This window comes from Gobius niger (assembly GCF_951799975.1).
Source record: "Gobius niger genome assembly, chromosome: 4".
Classification (NCBI taxonomy): Eukaryota; Metazoa; Chordata; class Actinopteri; order Gobiiformes; family Gobiidae; genus Gobius; species Gobius niger.
Genome location: NC_136855.1, coordinates 4,798,757 through 4,808,687, shown reverse-complemented (window position 1 = coordinate 4,808,687; position 9,931 = coordinate 4,798,757).

Here is a 9,931-nt window from a genome sequence, read left to right as displayed (position 1 = left end):
TCTTAATTCTATGCTTACAGCCTGATTTTAATTTGTAAAACAGCGTTTTCATTATTTCTGTCGTAAGAGAGAAACAAAGAGAAAAAAATAAATAAATAAAAAATAAAAAAAATAAAAAGGATGTGCCCGAGGTGCTTCCAGGTCAGCTGTGGCCAAAACAAACACATCGCCTTGAGCGTCTGAACAGACGTCATGTTTGCGCTGCAGCTGTGAAGATGGAGCTCGTTACCTACTCTGGACACACCTGTTCTTCATTCTACCTAACAATAATGTCACGGAGAAAAAGAAGCGCGTTTGGCAACGGAGTTTATTCAACCTTTTTCAGGAAGAGGCCACTCGTCTAGCTGTTTTTTTCTCCGGGATTGTTTTTCTGTGACTGTCTCTGATGGATGTTTGGTGAACCTTCGCCAGAACCAAAGTGGATTAACTTTTATAACCAACGCGAGTCCCACAATGTAAACAGCGATGGACCAAAGTGGTGAGTCAATCCAAACGCGGGGTAGCTTGTGTGTTAGCATATTAGCATGTGTGTTAGCCATTTATGAAGCTGTGTTGCAGATGTCAACTCCGTATAACTGCATCGTGAAGCAATTTCACTTATTGCTGTTTATTTATATTACGGTAAAGTTGTATGTGCGGAGACAGGGGGCGGAGTTAACTGAATCGAAGCGTTGTGTCTTCCGGTTTGAAAAATACCTCCAGAAAACACTTATATTTATCACAAAAATGAGTGCTCCATAGTGGTAGAGGTACAATATATCATATAAATGCCTATACTTAACTTTGGAATGGCTAAAATAGCATGATATAGGACCTTTAAGGATAGTGGAGTTTACAAATTAACCCTAACCTTAATGTGGCAGTGTGGAGGGCATCTGCCCTCCCCATACCTGTTTCTTGGGGCACTCCTCCCCGCGCTCCTCCTCGCGCTCCTGGCTGGGCACTGATTGTGGGGTGGAGACCCGAAGGGATTTAGGCTTGGGTTGGCGGATCAGATCCCTCTTGCCTCTTCAACGCGCTGGTCTTTTGTGGGTCCACAAAATTGCGCCTTGGGAAGCGTTCGCGGTGGCTTTACACGCCGTGGTCACTGTGCAGTACTCACTGCTTTTACTCTGCATTGGTGAGTTTTTGTATGCCGCCTGTTACGCACAATTCATGCACACTTGGTGCTCAACAGTGCTCTCTTTCCAGTGCTCTGGCGCATGTTGACGCCTGGTCGGCTGTCATATTCAGCTGCTGCTTTGGGAATCACCGCACACCTCTCCGGTGAGTTTGGCACATAGTTGCTTCTCATGCCACTGTACTGTGCACGGCAGACACTTACGAGTGTTCTTCCTCCTTCCCCAGTGTCACCGCGGCCGTAGAGGCTGCGACAAGGTTTGTTGGGCCATCAGCGTGGGACGTTTGGGTAAGCGGCACGTCTTGCCTTGTTGACCCGTCTGGCCGTGCCCTGCCCGTCCTAATTCCTTCTTCCCTATTTAGTGTGGTGCGTATCGCGCATGTTGTTTGCGGAGGCTGGGAGCGCGCCTCCGCCGGGGTCTAGAGACCGGTGCTTTTCCTGTTGGTAAGTTGCTGGTTTCTGCCTGACTCCTTTGTTTTTAAATTCTAATCCATTGGTCTCCTAACATGGTGCGTTTCCACCATAGCGGGACCAACTGCACCTCCCGCGTCTGCTGGGGATACCGCCTTGGCCCACACCATCTACGGGCTGCTACCAGTGGCGAAATTCCTCCCACCCTGTTGCTTTGGATGCCAAAAATTGGTAAAACCTTTTGAGTTTTATTTATTTCGACCAACGCTCGAGTTCGATGTACATATTGTATATTTTTAGCTGTATATAACTGGTGTTTGATTTATTTTGCAATTTGTTTGTTGCATGGTTTGTATTTTTGTTTGGGTAGACTTTATTTTGTTCCATTTGTGCAATTTTAAAGAACATTGGCCTTTTAAGTGTCAAATAAAAATATATATTTCTATATTGAAGGTTTTGTGTCTGCCCTACTTATAAAGGTAAAACGAACCTGTATCTGCCTTGTGCAGGGTCCTAGGCCTACCCTAGGTGGCGTTGTTGACAATCTATTGACCTGCATTCCTCACCATGCCACATTAAGGATAGTGGAGTTTATAAACTAACCCTAACCTTAACTTAGCCCTAACCTTAAGGATAGTGGAGTTTACAAACTAACCCTAACCTTACCTCAGCCCTAACCTTAAGGATAGTGGAGTTTATAAACTAACCCTAACCTTATCTTAGCCCTAATCTTAAGGATAGTGGAGTTTATAAACTAACCCTAACCTTATCTTAGCCCTAATCTTAAGGATAGTGGAGTTTATAAACTAACCCTAACCCTACCTTAGCCCTAACCTTAAGGATAGTGGAGTTTATAAACTAACCCTAACCCTACCTTAGCCCTAACCTTAAGGATAGTGGAGTTTATAAACTAACCTTAACTTAGCCCTAACCTTAAGGATAGTGGAGTTTACAAACTAACCCTAACCTTAACTTAGTCCTAACCTTAAGGATAGTGGAGTTTATAAACTAACCCTAACCTTAACTTAGCACTTAAGGATAGTGGAGTTTACAAACTAACCCTAACCTTAACTTAGCCCTAGCCTTAAGGATAGTGGAGTTTATAAACTAACCCTAACCTTATCTTAGCCCTAACCTTAAGGACCAATTGTCGGAATAGCGGTGTCAAAATTGTCGTATTGACGCAATGGAGGGACGTCGGAATGACGGTTCGACCCCGGTCTTAAATCCATGGTAAACTGCTCTTAAAAATTGTGTGTCTGACCCAATTATTTGCTCACAATTTTGTTTTAAAAATACAAATAAATGCACAGAAGCACAGATGAGTAGCCAGTATCGCTCTTTTACATATGGTCCGAGAAGGCGAAGCGACACCTCCTTTTTCCACGCTGACGTACTGGGCGCTGCCACAAACAGTACGTAAACTCACCGATAGTTGAGTGAGGCTGTAGGATGCTCGTCCAATATGAAATAACATGGAGATAATCCTTCACTGTAAATGTCCAAGTGACCAAGTCTAGGTCAAAACTGCATAATTCCCAAAAAAGTTTGTGCAAATGTTCCGAAAACCCGCCACAACTGGCTCAGGATGCAAACAGATAGCTAACGCGTTCCACTCTGCTCAGCGTGACAGAAGAGAAAGTGAAAGCGCAAACATGAGTCCCGTTACTTTAGAAACACGTTTCCTGAGTCTGTTCATCAAATAAAGAACAGCATAAGTTTAGATAACATAAAACCTAGATTCTGGCCTAATAATGATATAAAAAAAAATAATGGGGATAATTAATTATAAAGGAGTAAAGTTCACAGCGTTTTCTGTTTTTCAATGCAAAGGACTCTTAAAGATTTTTTATTTTATTTTTAGAAACAGTGAATGTTTACAGTTCAAGTATTTAAATACAAAAAATAAATATCAGTTGTTTTCTTTCATTCGGTCAATAATTGTGAATAATCGCTTGGATTCTTTTGGATTCAATTAACATCAATTAACAACAGTTAACAGACACTTTTTATGTGAATTTTTTTGACTGATTTTCTTTACAGTCCATTTATATATTGCACGTTCAAAAACAGGTCTCATTTTTGAGGTTTTGCGGTCTTAAAAAGTCTTCCATTTGACTTGTCCAACCCTGCAGATAGACTACCCTGGTTGGAGCTACAGTCAAACTAGCTTTTATAAAAAGGTATAAAAAACAAGGCTAACAGTACTGCGCTACTGAAGTTAGCATTCTCTGCAGATGCAGATAAACATTGTAGTTTACCATTTCAATCAGTCGCCAGACATCAGTCTTAAGGGGGGCATATGAAATCAACGAGGGGGCACAATTACTAGACATACAGTCCATACCATACCATGTTTTGAATAAACAGGAGAGCGTGTGGCGCTGTGCGCGTATCCACTTTTCAGTCTTTTTCGAGCCTTCAGCAGTAAAGCGCACACTTCAAACAAATCCGCGGACTTCAGCGCTTTGTAGTAAAGTACAGACTGCTTGTCCCCAGCCCGCACCTGTCACTGCCTTTGCCCAAAGATATTCACGAGCTGCTGCACAGAGAAAGAGAAATTCTCATAGCCTAAAAGGTCCGACATGGTGGACTCTCAGAGCGGGGGATGAACAGAGAAAGACCTGACCGTGAGACATACGTGAGTGTTAATAAGCCTCTATCGTTATCAGCTATTCTCCGGTCAGGTTTTGTTTTGTAAGCAGGCAACACGGGAGTCGTGCACAATCACTCACTAGAGAGAGAGGGATGAACTGTCCCCTCTCAGTTTCAGGGTAGGAAAGCGTATGGGCCAGGGCCAGCTCCAGCTCGTGGTCCCTAAGACAAAGTGTAAAACCAGAGGGGAGGGGGCGTTCTCCGTTGTTGGCCCGAAGCTGTGGAACGCTCTGCCCCTTCACGTCCGTACATCCCCCACTGTGGAGTGTTTTAAATCTCGTCTTAAAACCCACTTTTATTCTCTGGCTTTTAGCTCTGCATGAGTTGTGTGGTCCTGTGTCTTTTATTTTATTCTATTGCTTTTTATATCTGGTTTTATTTCTATTTATCTGTTTTAATCTGTTTTATTCTATAGTTTTTATGATCTTATGTGCAGCACTTTGAAATGGCTACTTGTTGTGGAGTTTGGGCTGGTCTCTAATCGGGCAGAAAGCGCAAAAGTAACACTGCGCAAATGAGTGATACTTGCTTTTGCCCAATTTGTAGTGGTTATACGGTCATTCTGCAGGCTTTCAGGTGGTTATACGGCGTATTCCTGCGTATCACGTATCACCACATCTGTGTCTGGGGGGGCACAGTCATCTTGAGGGACGGACACGGCCCAGTGGGGGCCTTTACACCCGTCTCCAGTACGTGCTAGTGGCAGGCCGTGATATTGCAGCCAGCAGCCCAAAAAGCCCTTTTTGTCATAGACACTCATGTAAAAGGAGCAGCCTGTAAAATGGTCCACAGGGCATCTGGAGTTTCAGACTGAGGCAAATATATTTCTTTAAAATTACTATTTTTAGGACATGGACTTTTTTTCTTCGAAAAAAAATTGTAAAGCATCAAAAATACATTTTTAAAAGTTTTCTAATGACGTGACGTCACCAGGGCCATGAACGAGCAGAGTTCTCCCTCGTGTGATTTAGCGGCTGAAGTCTGAGCAAAACAAATGAACGGACTAAACTAAAAACAAGGATAAACGCGAAATAACAAACATCTCAAGTAAGTTTATGTTTCTCCATGTCTTTAGCCAAAAACTAAATACGAAATGTATGATGAATATAGCATGTGTTAATCGCATTGGATTATGGTTAATAAGAAACAACTAGCCTACATGTTATTGGAAACTCATTTCTGAAAATAAAATAATGGCACTAATAACCTGTAACTGTTTTATTAATTTAAAAAATACTATCAGCATTTAATGTACTTATGTACTTATACCATTATTTGTGTAAGTAGAATGAAACACAAAAAAATGCATGATTTCTGCATCTGTCCTGGATCCAGTACAGTACAGTACAGTACAGTACAGATAAGTGCTATATACAAAACAATATCTCACAATATCTCACTTTCATTTTACCAATGAAAATGTAATATAAAACACTTTTGCAGTGCTCATTCTTTGTATTTAAGCCAAACAATTCTAGTTGTGATGTTATACTAGCAAATACAGTGAAGTAATAACTCGATTTTGATCAATTCTATCACAATATCAAGACTTCCAGCACTTACGAAACTTCCCAGAAAAGTGACCGAGCGGAAGTTCATGAGCGCGGCTTCGGTTCGAAGGGCCGCTAAGCGCCCGGTTGTTCCAAGAGCGGGCTAAACTAGCTTTTTAAGCCCCGCACTGACAAACTAACCCCCAAAGTCATCGTAGCATGGTAGCTTAATCACCTGAAATGGCCTTAAAAAAACATTTTGGATTTAAACAACGATGATATTAAGAGATTTGACTTTTTGCGTAATGGCGTCCGCTCCGCTCTGAAGCTTCGTCGGCAGCCGTGCGCGCTCACTCTGCTTTCACCCACTTGGGCTGTGGGGAGCATAGATACAGGTGACGCGTCATACGGGTACTTTGGGCCGTTATGGCGGACGAAACTGGAGTCATGCGCCACTGAGCACCCCTATATAAAGAGATAGGAGCTGGGACAGCATGCCTCTTCCATGTATATATTTCTATGGCACGGCCCCCTATGGCACGCCCATAGCGACGGGTATGATTTCAATGTTTTGTTATAAAAAAGGCCATACTGATTGTTTTACCTTAGCTGGACTCGTTTTTATTATAATAATGTGGTCGTAACCAGGCTACTATGCCTGATTTGGTTGAGCATGGCGAGTGTTTTACTGTGTAGAAAGGACTAAATACATTCTCATTTCGTTGTGGTATAAATTTGTGATCTATTTAAGGTTAATAAAGTTGGAGAAGTGCTCTCACACTTTTAGAACAAAGCACGTCAAAGATTGCACCTGCTGTACCTAACGACTAAAATACTAATCTGAAATCGATACAGTGCCTTCTATGTTCTGCTGTCTGCTCAGGGTTTGTACGGTAGTGTAGTTTAACTGTTAACAAGTAGGGAGATCGGGCATGGTTTTAACACTTTTTGCCTCAGGTCTTGTAACTCACTGAATTTTTGAGCTAGAGTTCTCAAACTTTCATACTAAGTTCACATTTGTTAGCTACTAATGGCACCAATTCAAACCTCCGCAAGAATATCACAGACCTCGTGAGTGGATGTCAAATACATGGTGGTCCTTTGTTACAGCCTTTATTGGTAGGTTGTAACACATGCTGGAGAGTAAGTTGCAACAGTTAGACAAAAGAAGCAAAAACAGAAGATGTGATATGTTTAAAAAGAGGTTTATTGAAATAAAAGGATAATCCAGAGAGAGTAACTCCTAAAGACTTCCCCCGCTCACTTCCGTCAATAACCTTTAGGAGTTACTGCGCGGACGTTTTGCTCCTCGTATCATTATGCCTCACAATATAGCCCCCCTTTTTATCTGCTTATAAAATCGACACGTTACATTTCTGTGTAAATATACTTTGCATGAAAACACTTCACGTAACTTTATTTAAATAGGGAACACGTGGAAGAGCTTGGTAGCTTCTATCATGAGCTTTTTTGGAGCTATGTGACATGTGGGAGAGGCTGCGTATGTGCTCCGTTTGCCTGACAGAGCGCACGGACAAAGACCAGACGGGGATATATTAACTCGGCTAAAGTGAGGTAAGAGCATATCTCAGTATGTAAAAACGGTGGGCTATTCCTTTAAGTTTATTTCCAATAAAATCGATTAAAATCGTAATCGTTTAAACGAAGTAAAAAAATCAAGATTTTCTTTTTTGGCCATATCGCCCAGCCCTTCTTGGAATATCATACATCGTCATCGATTCATCTTCATCCAAGCATCACTTGCGGTGCTCACCATTTTCTTAAATGGGCCATAGACACAGCGATCCCAGACCTGCCAACCTGTACGCATTTTGCATACTAGGTACGCATTTTGACACCCAAGTACGCATGTACGAAATGTCGCTCTGAAAGAATGTAAATACATACATGTTTTTAGTGGCACCCAGCAGAATCCTTCACAGACGTGGTGAGAACATGCAAACTCCACACAAACAGGCCCATTCGGCCCGGGATTGAACCCAGGACCTTCTCGCTGTAAAGCATGAGTGCTAACCTTGGGACCACCATGCAATAAAAAGGAATCTGACAATCTTACACAACACAAAGAATCTTCCCAATAAGATATGGAACAGTGCGTCCGATGCATCTGACAGTTTGTTTGGAAGGGCAGCAAGGAGGAAATAGCACTGGGAAACACTTTGCTTGATCATTTGATTAATATTATATACTTGAAAAGTCTAAACAACAAAATAAATCATTTAAAAATTTGAAAACTTTACTTACCTAAGTGACGTCGGTGGTTTCATTGCCTTCTTGCAAACAGCATAGAAGATACATTTTTGCTTGAAGACTTCCAGCGCTCTCTCAGCTCCTTGACATAGTTGTGCTGTCCTTTGATTGATTCTTCCCACTTCATTAAGGGCCTTAAAGGTATCAGAATGTTACTACACGATTCCTTAAAATGAGGCAAGCACAGCTGGCTGCAGTTTAAACAGCTGCCTAATACACATGCAAAACTAAATCAAACAAAATCAGCCAGAGAGTATCAGCAAACTATAATCAAATAAAAACTTACATGGTCAATGTCTTTGAAGCAGGGATAGTTTTCAATTATCTTTGCTGCCTTGTCAGCCCTTTTAGCAGGTCTGCATGTATGAACTCTCCTCATTTCAAATTCTAAATCCAACAGTTGGGCAACTGCCAGCTGTTGTGCAGTTTGGGACCGACATCAAATATGAAAACAACAACGAAAAAAAATGAAAAAATTGAGATTTGGTCTTTGTCCATTGTGTAATACTCAAAATCTCAAGAGAAATATCAAAGTCATACAATTTTTTAATACAAAAAATTTAAAAAAACGAATTAGATACTTTTAGACTACACCTGATACCAATACTCACATTCTATTTTGATACCACAGTCTATCACATTAACAGTACCAAACTTTTATTGTTTTTTTGCTGCTCGAGATCCACAAAGTTACTTGCCTGATTTATCTAGGTTCTCGGTGGCCGTATTAGACGAGTGAACCTGTGACCTCTCTGGGGGGTGCTTCTTGGAGATACATTAGAAACGCATGGGCTCAAGTCCATGACCGGCTCGTGAAAGGCGTCTTCTTTTCCCATTGCCTCTAGATGGTGTAGCTCCTTGCTATTTTCTGGGGGACTTGATGTTTTGTCTCTTGCTGAGCTTCTTGGAGATGTCAGACTGTAATACAAAATGCATTAAAATACAGCAGCAGTAAAGACATTTCTTTAAAACTGGTCAACTTGTAAGATATGGTTACACAACCACACACAATAAGACAAGGCAAACACTTGGTGGAAAAAAGCTTGGTGCCAGTTTATCGCGCAAATACTACCCCATTACACCTCTAGCCCTTGACAAATTAAAGTTTTAAAACGAAAACATTAACAGTGTGTTGTCAATGGAAAATGATCAATCAATAAGTGAAACATCGGTTGATTACATACAGTATCAAAAAAAATTACTTGATTAATTACTTCAGTCCAATATTATCTTCATAAATGATGAGACATCATCTCCATGTGTCGTCTCTTACCCATGGACATCTGGTGTCTGCCCAGTCAGCAGTCTGGCCACGGCCTGCAGCCCTTCTCTTGTGGAATGGCACATTAGCGCCAGTTTTTTTTTTAACATTGCAAGATAGGACGCGTCATCGTAGAATCACAAAAATCGGTACTGACGTGCTTCATGACAAGTTGAGCAAAATATATTATTACACCAACGCCGTCCACCATATTGGATGTCGGCCATTTTGGATGACAGCCCGCGAAGCAGGAATCTGCCTCTATTTTTCACTTCGTACAAAATCTATCTCCTCCTAGAGCGTTTATTGGAACAAGCTAATTTTGGGTGGAAAATTGAGAAGTAGAACTTTAAAAGTTATCCAAATTACTTTCAAAGTTTAACGTTTTTTATGCGGCGCAAAGCAAACTGGACAAAGTATTTTGCAATTTATTTTAATTTATTTTGTATCCAAACTACTTGGATAACCTTTGTGGATTTACAACCCTAAGTAAATTGTAAAAATAAGCTTCAGTTTGCAGATATACACTGCGTTCCAAATTATTATGCAAATTGTATTTTTGTGTCAAAAAGAATGAAATGAAAGTCATGGATGGTATTGTGTCTTGGGGCTCTTTGAATCACTGACATTAACCTGGGATGATTAGTTTTCAGGTTAAGCCCAGTTAAGGGAAAAACTACTGAAAAAGGATGTTCCACTTTTTTAAGCAGATCATAATTTTCA